The sequence below is a fragment of the Dermacentor variabilis genome, chromosome 7 (assembly GCF_050947875.1).
Source record: "Dermacentor variabilis isolate Ectoservices chromosome 7, ASM5094787v1, whole genome shotgun sequence".
NCBI classification, from domain to species: domain Eukaryota; kingdom Metazoa; phylum Arthropoda; class Arachnida; order Ixodida; family Ixodidae; genus Dermacentor; species Dermacentor variabilis.
Window position 1 is genome coordinate 90,165,475 of NC_134574.1, and position 15,716 is coordinate 90,181,190.

Sequence of the window (15,716 nt, forward strand, 5' to 3'; positions counted from 1 at the left end):
ATGTAGAGAATACGAACACCCTACAACAACTAAGCGTATGTCGGACCACTTGAGCCCACATCGCTCACGCCTTGATAGAGTCGGTACACTCACGCTCACATCGCTGGGCTTGGTCGTCCGGGTCAACAATTTGCGTGAAGCGGCACGAAGAGGTAGACGCCGTCGCACGGTTTATTTAGATCGACCAGCCAAGCCGCCACAGGTACTCAGGTGTGGCAACATGTTCTAAATCTCCGCGCTAGAACTTAGGCGAACAGTCTTCTTCATCGGCTTAGGAGGCGCTGACTACGCAGGGATCCAATAGTGAGCTATCACCATGCAGCGGCATGGGCATAGCTCAATATTGGATCCCTTTGGTATTACCTCGTTCAGAGGAGCGCTCAACCGCATTTAAATGGACAATAATGCTTGCACATTCACAACTCATAAGAAGTGGTTTGGTGGCCTAGAATTTTTGATGTTTAAAGCCTCAATTTTGGGACTGTGTTAGAACTAGTTAAACACTTTTCATGCGATTATTTCAGCATTTGAAAAGTGCTGTGCTGCTTCGGACATACAACAATGGACTGGCTACGTCACGAGAGCGTGCCATCAGGGTCATGTGCTTCCACACACAACTTAATGGTGCAGCCGCACCGCGAAGATTATGTTTGAAGTTGGTATGAAGAGTGGACAAGGGCTGAGACCCAAGACATTGTGAACAGATGCCCCTGGCGCTTCGAGGTATGCGACAGCACATGCCTATGGCGCGTCCTTCTTTAATATGGGGAAGTGCAGTTGATGAAGTACGGAAGAAAATATTTTGTGGCATACAGCCACATTGCAGTCACGTGACCAATGCGACACCATTAAGGACGGCACCAGGCTGCCTTCTAAATGTTTAGGCAGTTTATGATATTAGGTGACAGGGCCTTTACTATAAGGTAAGTAACTGGTCGCTTGCCTCATTCCAAAAACCGCACACTACTTGTTCTGTATTGTGTCATATTTCTTGCAACGACGATGACATAATAAGCTGTTCCGTAGTCTCGTATGGACCTCAGGTTAAATAACGTATTTATATAACGTAAGGGCTATCTAAGCATGCAGGAGACAAGAATTTGTCACAAATGCTATACCCTATTTTTCTTGTTCCGTTGTGATTATCACTTCAGGAGTCCAGTTGTACGTTACACATTTAGCTTTATTCTTGTTGTCAATATGAGCTCGTTTGTTCTTGTAATAATAATAATATTTGGGGTTTTACGTGCCAAAACCACCTTCTGATTATGAGGCACGCCGTAGTGGAGGACTCCGGAAATTTTGACCACCTGGGGTTCTTTAACGTGCACCTATATCTAAGCACACGGGTGTTTTCGCATTTCGCCCCCATCGAAATGCAGCCGCCGTGGCCGGGATTCGATCCCGCGACCTCGTGCTCAGCAGCCCAACACCATAGCCACCGAGATACCATGGCGGGTGCGTTTGTTCTTGATTGATAGGCTTGAGGCATCGACAAAAGCTAGATCACATGTTGCACGAGCATAAAATTTTCAGAGCGTAACTTTTACAAACCGCAACGATGAAACAAATCGCCAGCATCCTCACTTCTAAACAGCTGCAAGACATACGAGTGTGGTCTAGGATTTTCAGGCATACTTGAGGTTTATATAGCGAGCCTCAGCGCAACATCAACTGCGGCGCATATTGGCTAATTTTCATCTCGCCACCTTCCCACATGAGAAGAGGCGATATGAAACTGCCACAGGTGAGGGAACCAGAACAAGGCGGCAGAAGTGACCACCTGCCTAACACATGACAAGATCCTACATTTCCTTCACATGTATCATGACCAAAATTATCAGCTGACGGTCCGCCCTAATTGTTTATTTTGTCCATAAGTTGCACGATGCAATTGCATGCGATAAACATACCTGCAATCGTGGCAAGCTTCTTTAACTCCCTTGTGTGTCGTTTGCTGTCGCGCAGTTGATTTATTGTCGGGTACACGAACGTCTCTTCTGTGACGTCCTTACGCTGCTGAAGTTGTTTCCGGCGCCTGCACTCAGCCAACGCATAACCTCTTAAACTTGCTTCTGCGGCGTGCTGGCAGCCGTTTCTGTGGCGGGGATTTCGACAACACCTGTTGTACACGTCTTTCGTCTATATTAAACTGGGGTGACGGGTGGACTCTTTTGCACGCCGCTCAAAAGTAGTCAGTTGTATGCGATGAAACGTTTCTTTGACGAAAAAATACACGAACCCGAACCATCTATAAATATTCTTCTAATGGACATATTGTGGTTGTAATCATATTGTGTAATTCGTACTTAATAGCAATCTATTTGTCTATTTGATTTTATTTATAGATACTGCGATGTTTTCCAAGATATTACCAGGGTGGGAACATACAAGAACATTCATACAAACATACAGTTCAATCAACCATGCCGACGATTGAATTCAACTTCGCAAAAGGACAGAACGCATGAAAAAAGCAGCAAATAAACTATGCGCGGTTGAATCATGAATGCAAGTGCGCCTGAAAACGGGATAAAAAATTTTGTGTAGCGACTTCAACAGGAACTTTATTCCCATCGACTATTGTTCTTGTAAAATAACGGTATTGAAAGCAGTTGTTATGCCGTGTTAACGGTATTACTGCTAGGGAGTGTTTATGAAGAGTAGCAAAACCAGTTAAGGGTGTTGAGGTATTAATAGGCGTTAGAATATGTCTATTTTCCCCTTTCTCGTCGCGTAGAATTACAATTTTTGTTGCTGTAAAAGATCTCATTCGGTGTTGAAATATGTGAAAGAAAGTGGAATCAATCCTTCGAATAATAGTAATTTTTGTTGAAAATTATTGTGGAATGTGCACCTTTATTGTTCGTTTGCCCGGAATGATATACATGCGTATATGAAAAAAATAGACAAAAAGAAAATAGCAGAGATCATGCTACGTAGTTTTATTTCAGCGATCACTGCTTGCAAGGCCAACACCTTGCATGTGTCAGTATGCACCAACAAGGCCTCTTGAGTAGATAGTAGTTGAAGCATTCGGAAGAGGTAGACAAGGTGACTGTTTCGCCCTTCCCGTCGTACTCAAGATGACAAAAAGAGGTCATCTCCCGTCAGTGAATGTAATAAACTAGCCCTCAAGAATGATAGGCTAGGACACATAAGAGGCTTGAGTGATTTGATTAAAGTTGCTCTTAATTTTCCTCGCCAAATATCCTGCAGCGCCGTCCTTTCGTAGACGTGGGCTGCGCAGCAGCGTCCATAAAGATCGACAGGAGCAGCCCCTTCCTGCAAACTTGCATTGAAAAATTATGTCAGAAAGTTTTCCGTTCCCACTTCGTACAATGGACAAAATATAGCTAGTATCCGCTGCCCTTCTAGCGTCATAGTCTCCTCATTTGTAGAAAATGTCCCAGCGATTATTTTTTACAACTTAAAAAAAATGAAATCTAGAGTGATTATGTGACCATAAAGATGTACTTTTCAGCAAACTCTACGGAAATTGCATACATCGATTATCTAAAAACGATCATGTGGAAATAATACTGTTTGACAGATTTACGTGCAGATGTGCATATCGTTGTAACTCGCTGTTGTTCAAAAAATAGGGCCAGTCATGTGAGGTGCCGTTGTTACTTTGATGAAAAAATAATGTTTCACTTCTTTAGTGCCGAAATGAACGAAATCAACCTTACTTTAGCTGGACAAAACATTTTCTAGGGAAGAAAGATATAGGAGCACTCAGTCAATAAATAGCGTTTTGGCGGGTTTTCCAGACACAACATTTCGGCTTTCTCCCAAGGAAAATTGTGGCTGCAACTCTGCGAATACTACCGAAAGACTGCGGGTTATTAGCTATAATTCTAAATATATACCATGGACAATCTTAGCACTTATTAGCAAAATAAATGAATTGACACGCCATCTTGGTCTTGCGAAAGTGTACATCTATAGGGAATCTGTGAAAACCACCACTCATGTGGGTATGCAATGCTTTATTGCATTAGAGTAATTATATTAATGATAACTTAGAGTAATCGGAGTAAAGGTAATCTTCACTGCACGCCGCCGGACATAGCGGTGCTGCAAAAACACTGACATCATTTGCTAGGCTGGCTCCTTTGTCTACGAAAGGCCAGGAACGACACTCCCCACGTCGAAGCTGCAGATTGCGCTACCACCTGCGTAACAGTAATCTTCACCGGGAAACGTGTGCGGAGAGCACAACGTGCTTCGCATTGTTATTAAGAGCACATTTTCATCGATTATATGGTTCGGATGATTGTTTTGCTCTTGTTCCTTTTTGAGAAGCCTGCTGTTCCGTATGGTGAACACGTGATCCCAAAGAATATCGGCACTGTTCGCTTCAGTTCGCGGAGTGCTTGAAGCCTGTGCTTTACCGCGTTACTATAGCCATTGTTCCTGACAGCGAATGGCCGCTGCGGTCGCTCTGTATTTTTGCTGCGGGACACGGACACGAAATATTCCGACCAACTAGAGGATACTAGCTTCACTTAAAAAAAAAACATTTTTGAAATTTTCAACTTTGCCACAAAATTTGCCAAAGTTCTTATGTTTTTCTCTGCACCCTACGAAGTGCGTTGCTTCCAACTTACGCCATCCTGTATCCATTATAGGCACCGGACGGCCGCCGTAAGACTCCAGTGGCGCGCTAGCAAACAAGGCCACCAATGGCAGCAGTGAGAATACTGACATGTAAAACAGACGCCGTGATGAAGGCCCACACGGCCCTTCAAGGGTTTTCGCACGGCAGTTTTCACGGCGTGACGTAGCGGTAAACTTATTTTCTTGTCTCTGCTCTTGAGAAAGGTCGCTCCTCGAACAAGGCTCGTCACATCCATGGCATCAGGTAGTATATAAAGTACAACAGTAAAACACATTGTGGGGCTAGTTGGTGCATAGCTTTTAATAAATGAAGCGCCAATAGTGTCGACACACTAGGAAGGAACAAAGACGGGACAAGGTGCTACTTGCAACTGTTTATTGAAGTCAGAGGTGGCTGATTATATAGCCACGAGGAGAGGGGGACGAAAAAAAAGGAACACTGATTATGTAAATGCGCACGTGCAAGAACACTCAAGATATATATGAAGGGAATCGCGTTTAGTCTAAATCTAAAACTTCTCTAAAAACATGCTTTCATTTGCGTAAATATTCAGAGACGGGGTGTTGACACAGGCGTCATCTCTTAATCTGGTTGGCCTCCAACAATTCACGCGCCACAGAATCTTTACTTTTAAACATGATTGTTGTATCATGAAGCCTTGCTTCATATACTTATTTCTTCTCATTCCCGCAGGCCTTGCAATGAAGCGGCAAATTTGAACCATGTCCATTTTTCAATGAAAGCTTATGTTCCCGCAGGTGCTCATTAATACATCGGCCCCTTTGGCCGATATACTCTTTCCCAGATTTCAGCGGTATGCGGTATACGACCCTTTCTTCACACTTAACCAAAGAGTTCGTATGTTGACTGGAACACCCTGCTTTCTTAGAGTCATCTGAACCAATCAGGCGGCAGAAAGTGACGGCGGCTCAAAGTGGCAAGTTTTCCGGGTGCGGAAAAAACCACAGGAATTTTGTATTTCGTGTTTAAGATTGTGCGCCACTTTATGAGGATATGGTATCACCACTGCTTTAGCTTTCTTTTCGAATGTTTGACCTTCTTCACTTCTTTTTCTGTCTTTTTTTTCACTTTTTTCAATAACGCCGCCGAAACCGCCCTTAAAACCAAGCAAGGAAAGCCGTCCTTCCTCAAATTCAACATCTATTCGTCAAAGCATGCTTGTGCCTCATGACAGCACGATATTTTCATGGCGGATTCGAGGCACATACTGGCAGTCGCACGTTTAACCGTCGTGGAGTGTGTAGACTCATACGGCAACAATTCCTTGCGCGCACGGGGTCGGTACATCCAGCAGGAACCTACGTCAGTAAGGGTCATGTCAAGATCTAAAAACAGCAAGCTGTTATCCTTGGCTAGTTCAAAAGTAAAATCTAAGCCTTTACCTTGCTGTTTAAAATCAGACAGGTATCGTTTCAGGATACAACAGGAATTTCTGTGCATAACTTTATAGCACTCCTGGAGTTTTATTTGTGCTCAACAGCTGTTTCTTATTAATGATAGTTGTATCCGAAAAGAAAGGAATTTGTATTGGCTCTGCGTGGCTCCCGTACTTTGCAACATTTTCATTGCGAGCATCGACAGAGCGTTATCCAATGTGTTTTACGGAGGCAAAGCGCTCAAGGTTTTTTGGTATATTGACGATTTTTAAATTTTACTGACCGAACGATGTCCCATGACTTACCCGCATACTGTGCAGGGCATTTTATCTGATTTTAAACACCCAGGCAAAGGCTTAGATTTTACTTTTGAACTAGCCAAGGATAACAGCTTGCAGATTTTAGATCTTGACATAACCCTTACTGACGATGGTTCCTGCTGGATGTAGCGACCCCGTGCCCCCAAGGAATTGTTGCCGTATGAGTCTGCACACTCCAAGGCTGTTAAACGTGCGATTGCCAGTATGAGCCTCGAATCCTCCATGAAAATATCATGGTGTCATAAGGCACAAGCAAGCTTTGACGAACAGATTTTGAAGTTGAGGAAGGCTGGCTTTCCTTGCTTGGTTTTAAGCGCACTTTCGCAGGCGTTACTAAAAAAAGGTGAAAAAACAAAGAAAAAGAACTGAAGAAGGACAAACATTCGAAAAGGTTACTAAACCAGTGGTGATACCATATTCCCACAAAGTGGCGCACAATCTTTAACACGAAACACAAAATTCATGTGGTTCTTTCTGCGCACCGAAAACATGCCAATTTGCTCCGCCTGATTGGTTCGGATGACTCTAAGAAAGTAGGGTGTTCTATTAAACATACGAACCCTTTGGTTACATGTGAAGAAGGGGTCGTATATTGCATACCGCTGAAGTGCGGGAAAGAGTATATCGGCCAAACTGGCGGATGTATTAATGAACGCCTGCGGGAACATAAGCTTTCATGGAAAAATGGATATAGTTCAAATTTGCCGCTTCATTGCAAGGCCTGCGGGAATGAGAAGAAATAAGTATATGAAGCAAGGCTTCATGATACAACAATCATGTTTAAAAGTAAAGATTCTGTGGCGCGTGAATTGTTGGAGGCCAACCAGATTAAGAGGTGACGCCTGTGTCAGCACCCCGTCTCTGAATATTTACGCAAATGAAAGCATGTTTTTAGATAAGCTTTAGATTTAGAATAAGCGTGATTCCCTTCATATATATCTTCAGTGTTCTTGCACGTGCGCATTTACATAATCAGTGTTCGTCTTTTTTCGCCCCCCCTCTCCTCATTGCTATATAATCAGTCACCTTTGACTTCAATAAACAGTTGCAAGTAGCGCCTTGTCCTGCCTTTGTACCTTTCTAGTTTGCCGTCACTATCGGCGCTTCATCTATTGAAAGATAAAGTAGAGTTGGATTGGATTGAATAACTTTAATGAAAGGTCCTGCGAGCTACGGGACGCAAGGTCCTATAGAGCGGGCTACTCGCACGTTGGGACCGGGAGTTGTAACTCCCTGGCCGCATCGTGGGCTCGCTGGTAGAAAACGAGGGCAAATAGCGATGCCAACTCACCCCACAAACAGAGCTCACTGCGGCAAGCTGGTACTAGGTATTTTTCATATAATTTTTTTCTGTGCACGCTTACGTTATGGTGTGTTTATTCACCCACATTGGCAAAACTGCAAAAAAAATGTTACGGACTTAAGAAGGGTGACCACTTCTTTATCTGTTTCTCGCGCAGCACCGCCTGCTCGCACATGTTGCCGTTATATTCCCGCTCTCTGTCCGTTGAAAAATTTCTTTCTTTGTAATGCTTCGACGTTGCGAATCTCTTACGAAGTGGCCAAATCTTCAGTCTTGGTTGATTTCACACGACTTAGCGTGACTAGAGCCGGCAGGCGCGTGTGTAAGGCCGGCGTTGATGGCGAATGCGAACACGCCGCGGCGCCTGTGTCCGCCGTCGATGCGTAACAAAGAGAGACTAGTACTAGACGGAAGCTGAGTTGCGAAGTGCGATGTATAAGAATATGCTCTTAAAATCACCGATGACTACGACACTCCATAATGCGAAATCAGAGCGGAGCTCTATGCATGTTTTCATTTCGCGTTATAATGAGGCATCGCATCGATCGCCTCACGGATTGGCGCAGCTGTGACGTCCAGGCTATATAGAGAGGGGCCACACAGCTGCGGCTTTTGTGACATGCCGCTGATGCAATTGTATTCTTTACCGGGAGAATCTTGCGGCTAACTCTATGAGAGGAGTCGAACTACATGGTCCGTCTATTTCATTACTTTGCATGGCCGGCGCCACCACTGCTGCGCAGGGATGGATGGATGGACGGACAGACGACGGACGGACGGACGGACGGACGGACGGACGGACGGACGGACGGACGGACGGACGGACGGACGGACGGACGGACGGACGGATGGACGGACGGACGGATGGACGGATGGATGGTTGGATGGATGGATGGATGGATGTTATGAGCGTTCCCTTTGGAACGGGACTATGGGTTGCGCCACGAAGCTCTTCTTATTATACTGCCTAATTTCCTAGCTAGGTTACACGAAAAAAGAAGAAAACACTATGAACTCCCTCAAGCAAATTTTCTGATCCCCTATTTTGAACTGTGCTTTTGTACGTCTTTTTTTGTCGTTTCCCCACTTTTCTTTCACCAATCCTCCAATCGTCTTTTACTAATCCCTATTGCGGACACGCTTACTTTTCCACTGCTCTCGCATAACCCAAGGGCTTCAATGAGGCCAGTGGTGCCTAAATCGACCGCTGGGCAGACGTCTACACATTCTAATAAAACATACTCCATAGTTCCCCTAGCTTTACCGCAGCAAGCACATGCTTCTCCTTCCTTCTCATATCTCGCTTTATAGGTGCGTGTTCTAAGGCATCCCCATCTCGCTTCCAAAAGTAATGAGCTTCCCTTTCAGTTATCATAAATTGTTTCTTTCCTGATTTCATTTTTTCCTCTTAAGTAGTTACTGATGGCTGCTTTCGTTTCTATTGCTGCCACCCATGAGATTATTTCAGCCTCTCCGACTTTCCGCTTGACGTTCTTTGTTGCTGTGCTGCCCACCCTACAGGCCGCATACTTCCTGGTAAGCTTCCTAGTTCTCTGCCTCCACTGTGAAAAAATGTTTTTTTCCTGTACAGATACCTCAAGACTCTCCCAGCCCATTTATATTTCTTCCATACTCCTCAGTTGTTCTTCATACTCAATTTTACTGCGAGATTCCCTCACTTCAAAACTAGTAAGGCCGATATAACTCCGCACAGCTTCATTTGTAGTCTTCCCGTGGGCGCCCAATGCGAGGCGACCCACTGAGCTTTGGTGCCCATCGAGTCCTGATTGTACCCCTGATTTAAAGCAAACGACGGCGTTCCCAAAAGTAAGTCCTAGAACTATTATACCTTTCCACATACCTCGGAGCACCTCGTACCTATTCTATCCCCATAGCGCTCTGTGCTTCATTATGGCTGCATTTCTCTTTCCTTCACTGCTAATTTTTCCTGTGTTTCCATATATCTATTGCCTTCGTTTATCCATATACCAAGGTATTTGTATTCTGTTACCCGAGGTATGTCCTGCCTCCTATCGCCACTGTCTGTTCACTGTTTTCATTGAATGCCGCAACATCTGATTTTCTAACATTAAAGTTCAAACCTAACATGTTGCCTTCCTCTCCACAGATATGAGCCAGCTGTTGCAAATCACTTTGCTTGTTAGCTAGCAACACAATGTCGTCTGCACAAACTAAACCTGGAAGATGCTGCTCTACTACTGTATGAGAGATTAAAGCCGATATTACTTCCTTCTAGCACCCCCTCCATCCTCACCATATACGTCACATACAGCAGTGGGAATAAAGGGCACCCCTGCCTCAGCCCCTTGTGGATATGAACTTTCTCCTCGCTCCTCATCCCTTCCCATTCAACGCAAACGGTATTTTCTAGATAAATCTCTCTCAAAATCTCTAGGTAATTATCACCTAAGCCTTCCAGAACATCTCACAAGATTTTGAAGTCTACGTTGTGATAGGCTCCTGTAATGTCTAAAAAGGCCACCTATAACGGTCTCCTTTCGACTTTTGATATTTCAATACACTTAGTGAACGGATGCGTAAACGTGTGCGCCATCTGGTGGCGATTCAAGGTAGCTTCCTCCGCTTTCCTCTTCATGCTTCTGCTGCACCCTCCTCGTCTCCTTTGCTCCTCGCGCTCGCTTCCATATTGCCATCTTTCAGCTCCCGCTGCCCTCCGCATTCGCTCTTTTGTCCTTACTTGTGATCGTCCGCTAAGTTACGCCCAAAGTACGTCTCCAACGCTCAACACAGGAACGGGCGCCAAAGTGTTGCGCTCTATTATGGCAAAAGATTAACAGAGTTGCAATCTACGTATGAACAGCGAAGCTTTGCGCGAGTGCATAAACACGAGTATGTGTTTATCGGATGTCCGCACAAAGTGACACGGAAGGCTTTCCTCAGGCATTGTAGAGAGGCCATATTCATGCTACTGCCACTGCCGCGGACGCACACCGTCTGGTGGTGGGGCAAGGTGGTACAATTTCGATTGATTGGCCTATCTATCCACGGAATAGCCACTCTCACGCAGCTCTCGCGGTCACAAAAATACGCCGAGCTTTGCAAAGCTACGCATTTAAAAGCCTTGCCACTGAGATAACCGCAAAAGGCGGATTATAAATCTATACGTTCGCCTTCGGCGCCTAAGGTCCGGTGCCGTTACACCTACTGAAGCGAAGAGACGTAATTCGTGTGAAACACTCTGCTCTTTAGTCTAACCGGTTCCTTTATTATTTTACCACAACTAGGCAAAATCAAAGCAACATCGTAAACGTACAGTGCTCAGCTATTGAAACTCGGTACTAAGAGTGCGCGGCTGCCACCACTTTTTACAGGGAAGCTGTCTATGGCTACCTTTCGAAAGAACAGTGGCCGCGAACAGAAATTCTATTGCGGCTAAGCCACCTTTCTAGTTAATGCTGTGTAGCTCTCAATCTAATGTAGGTATCTTGGTAACAATTATACTTAAATTGGCCGCTAAGACGGCTCTATGATTACGCCGAGTTTCATTTACCTGTCTTAATTAGTTATATCACAGTGAAGTTGTAAACGTTACAGAATTCTCGTCTGTTGCATGGCCGTCTACGCAGGGAGTAGGGTTAAACAAAATATTTGTCACTCTTGTTCTATCGAAACTATCCCGAAACAAGTTATATAACAATTATACGCAAAGAACACTCTAACCCTACGCCAACTTTCATTTACGTTACTTAATTACGTAGTTGAGAATGATACTTTAAATAATGTGAAATGCCCGTCCGCTGTAAATACATGGGCGTCTAGGGAAAAGAAATGGATAGCGCCATTTTCATCCACTACAATAAAACTCTAGTCTTTCCAAGTTGTGTTATGCTAATTAAATAGAAAATATCCTCAATCGCAAATTACAAAGAAACGTGTTTTGCTGTGTTCGCTCCTTCGGACTGCACCCCGCTCAATGCATATCGCCGATTCTCTCGAGGCTCCGTTTGACGACCACCTGCGTTTAAACGGTGCTCCGTCGCAGCTGCATCAACAACACCTGTGTCTTTTTCGGTTTTGTAAAAGCCCTTTTGCGGTAGCCCTCTGTATGTATGACGCAGTGCGGGACGTAGTGTGCACCTGATAAGGCGATCAAGCGGAATATTGGTGCCATTTCGCTCCACCCTTTGCTCTGGGAAGGCGATGCGTGATCCGTATGCGTGATGACTTACAAACTCAAGCAATACAAAAAAAAGCGCTCTTGCATTATTTGTTTAGGGACTAAGCGGTTGCTCCCGTGCGACATACTGGATGCGTGCGTGATCATTGTCGTACGTTCCTTTTCTTTACGACTGGAAAATGCTCCAGGATGGTAGATAAATCGCGTATCCACAAAAGAGAAATTTCTCTGCGATGCATATTCAGCCTGTTTCTCAGCGAGGATCGCGAAAACTGCATGAGCGCTAAGGCACAACGGTTGGATATTTTCATATGGTTTTGAGGACTTGCTATCCGGCCTCCTCAGTCGAACGGAGGGTAGTAACACGATAAATAAGAGAGTGCACTGCAAATCATGCCGTGCCTGAGGGCGCCAACACGACACTGCGCTGGGCATCGCGAAAAGGCGAATATGAAGGTATAATATTTGCACTATTTTCGACATACGCGAAATTTCATTCTCCAGGTGCTTTTGCTACAGACTGTACCGTTCTCCAGTTTTGCAGTTCGTTTTGCAGAGAGTTTATGCACTTCCGCTTCCAGAAATGCCTCAAGTGGCAGCGTCAGACGAGCTCCCAAGTTTCGGTACGGACTTAGTGAACTATTGCCCGCCACATTTTTGATGCTCAAAAAAATTTACACTCAGCAGTTTTGTGTTGAACACCTCTCGTATCATTTACATGCGCTTGTTATATGTAGAGGCATCACCTGGGATATAAAGGTACGCTTGGGGCTTTACACCGCTATCAATGCCGGTGTGAGCCTTTTCCCCGCACTCAGTGACGAAAATAAACCATTTACAAGTGAAATAGCTTGCTTTTGTGAGCACTTGGACCTCAGATTTGTTCGTAGGTTTGTTAGCCGTGCTCTCACTCAAGGATCGGAGTCGTTCTCGCACTGCAGCGACTCCATCACGCCCCTCGTGAATATTTCTTATGTAGCACCTCGTGGGTAGATTCTGCCTTGTGCCGTCATTGAGGAGAGTGAAGTGACATGTATATTTTGTAGTCGTGACCACGAGCGTGTGTCAACCTTTGCATTTTCTGCCACCAATTTTCTTCCGAGCTGGGCCACCGTCTTGTGTTCCGAAAAATCGCAGTGAACCAAGCAGCAACCGTTATGCAAAGATTGCTTCGCCTCAAGTACTGATTTGTCTTGAACTCACCTAATGTACACATGCGCCACCAATCTCTTAACTCATTCTTGAAATGTTCCACAAAGAATTGTTACCGGATTACTTGTTTTACCAAGTCTCCTATTCCCCACATATATGAAGCCTCAGTGCCGCGAAATTTTCTTCTGTAGGGCATCAGCAACATTGATGAAAGGGGATATTCTTTGAACGGTCGACCATACGTATATAGAAGTAATTTCGTACCATATTTGGCGCTCCCAACTCGGAAAGCGAGATTTTCTAAAGCGCGCAAATTGTTTCTTTGCAGCCGACAGCTGCGAATTCACTGCGAAACCAACTGCATGACAGTGGAATGGTAAAGACCATAAAACATGCACAAAGAGGATAAAATTTCGCTTCTATCGCCAATAGATCAGATGACCTACTGCTTCCTAGTTGCTGTTAGCGATGCATGACCCATTGTGTTGTTGGCTCACTTTGGTACCTCAGGTTTTACTGCAGACTCCCTCATCGAATAAGTTACGACTATGTGTTCCATTGAAAAATACGAAGAAGCAGGTCTGAACAATGTGACAACTCAATTACTTTCAATATGCAAAAAATAATGCCATGAAACCAGTGACAATTAAATAGGCATGCACTTTGTTGCGTTGCAGGTGCATCTTTAACAAATTCGTTAAATAAAGGGTTAGGTGAGTGTCACTCCTTGTGTTATGTTGCTGGAATTAGTACTGGTGTGTATTGCCGCTTTTAGTTACTGTATGATTTCTTCAGAAACTTCCGGCTTCGCCCCTTCGTGCTGGGTTTCATTGTCTCAAAGCAAAACACTAGGGCCTTTTCAATTTACCGTGCATCTTCTGTCTAATATCACTTCTGTTTCAATCCTTTCGCGCTAACACTGAAGTAGGAAGCACTACACTATCTCTCACAGTGTGTGGGTCACGCAGCGATAAGCTAACTTTGGCTTCATTGAAACAGCAGCGCGATCGTGCGACCAGCGTTTCGCTCCTTTGTGCAATAAGCCGACTAACTATCCGGCATGGTGGTGTGTCCGCAGCACGCTCTGAAAAACGCACAGGAGGGGGTGACAGTGCTTTGCTGATGGCAAATTTCACATACGTTCAGACCGACACCATGAAAACAAGGCGTAGAATGTGACCAAATCTGCGAGATTACATTGTATCAGGCAATTGGAAGCGTCATGCAGTCCTGCAGCCTTCATTTACCTGTCATGGAACTGTGAAACACAGTGTAGGCATAAGTTGCTCATTAAAGCATTCCTCTTACCAAGTTTCCCTTTGCAGCGACAGTGCTCATGGTAGACGGCACCTCTCAGCTGTTCTACTGAACACAGTTGCAAGAATCCGGCCAACGGTTGGCAGGTATTAGATGTTTGTTGTCGCAGGCAACAAAGGTGTTTTTGGCAATCCTCGGTGTTCATGCAAGCTTCACCTTGCGCCTTAGTCTGCAATAGCAAAAACACGTTTATTGTTGCGCTGTTAACACATATTTTAGAGCTTTAGTCATCAGAGGCATTTGTTAAGACAGGTGCGCAGCGCGAATGGCATGAATGCACGTACTAGAGCGCAGCTAAGTCAAGCCGAAGATCGCGAGAAATTCAAGAGCCGAGATTGCAGCATTTCGCAGACACTGATCTTTCTATAGTTACCTGAGTCCGCAGTCCGCAGGTGTTGCAATCCTTCTTTATGACAACACCGAACTTACCGCACATCACTAAAGAAGTACCTGACCAATCCAAGATTGGCCAAAGTGGCTGCAATAGCAGAACCCTTCATGTAATTTTTCGTCATCGTGCAGTGCGAGGTATATGAAATAAAACTGACAATTTCAAACTCTACTCGGTGCCCGGTCACTCCATGCGTCCAGATGTGCTTGCGGTCGTGACACAGTTTTTGCAGCGTCGCGCTGCAGAGCATGATGTTACAGGACTGATAAGCTTCTGCAACTGTTGATTTCTATTGACGGTGAAATGTACACGCTCGTTTACGTGTGCTTTCGGCGCATGTTAAGGAAGAGGTGTTGTAGAAATAGCGGACATTTGTTTACAATGCATAAATAGCTACCCATGCCAACCCCGAATTATGTCGTTAAATGAATTCCGTGAGGCAATGCCAGTGCTGGTACCGGCAGATACCGATAAACAAGCGGGCTAAATATTAGCGAATTGAAGATAACGTTTTCAATATTTTGCGAAAACTCACGAAATTCGATTGAAGGCGTTTTCCTTCTGATCCTTCTACTCGCCGATCATGCAGCGACGGATCTGCCATAGATGCTGTGCTGCACCTTACACTCTCAATTTCAACAATGAGAAGGAGCAGCGCCACTGTGGTTGAACGCATACTGGACACTATATGTCTGCTGTGGAATTTGTCGCTGTGTATAGAATGTCCATAGCCCGTTCCAGGTACATTGAAATTGTGCTACGCAGTGGGGAAATAATACGGAGGGTTGCCACTGTCTATTGTGCGCAACGACGGCTGCAAAAAGCGTTTGAAAGTGCACACGAAAGTGATTTATAGCGCGGGACCAGGCACGTAATACTGTATGGGACAACCGTATCTATAAATCCTGCAAAGAACGGTAAAAAAAAGTTCCAGGGACGCTGCTTCTTAAAAAAAAGATTCCCGCAAGCCCACGTGTAAAATCACATTGCAGCACAGTCCACGTCTCGCAGAACACGTGTAGCAGTACGCATGTGGGCTGTGTAAAATTTCAA

General features: G+C 44.8%; 1 long non-coding RNA gene across 1 annotated transcript; it reads right to left on the reverse strand.

Moving 5' to 3' along the window:
• Positions 1 to 2,934: 2,934 nt before the first annotated feature.
• Positions 2,935 to 15,350, reverse strand: LOC142586927 (uncharacterized). The gene is made up of 3 exons (XR_012829298.1): positions 15,199 to 15,350; positions 14,264 to 14,441; positions 2,935 to 3,292 (listed from the first exon to the last, which is right to left on the reverse strand). It is a non-coding gene; the product is annotated as an uncharacterized LOC142586927 (long non-coding RNA).
• Between the last annotated feature and the right edge of the window lie 366 nt (positions 15,351 to 15,716).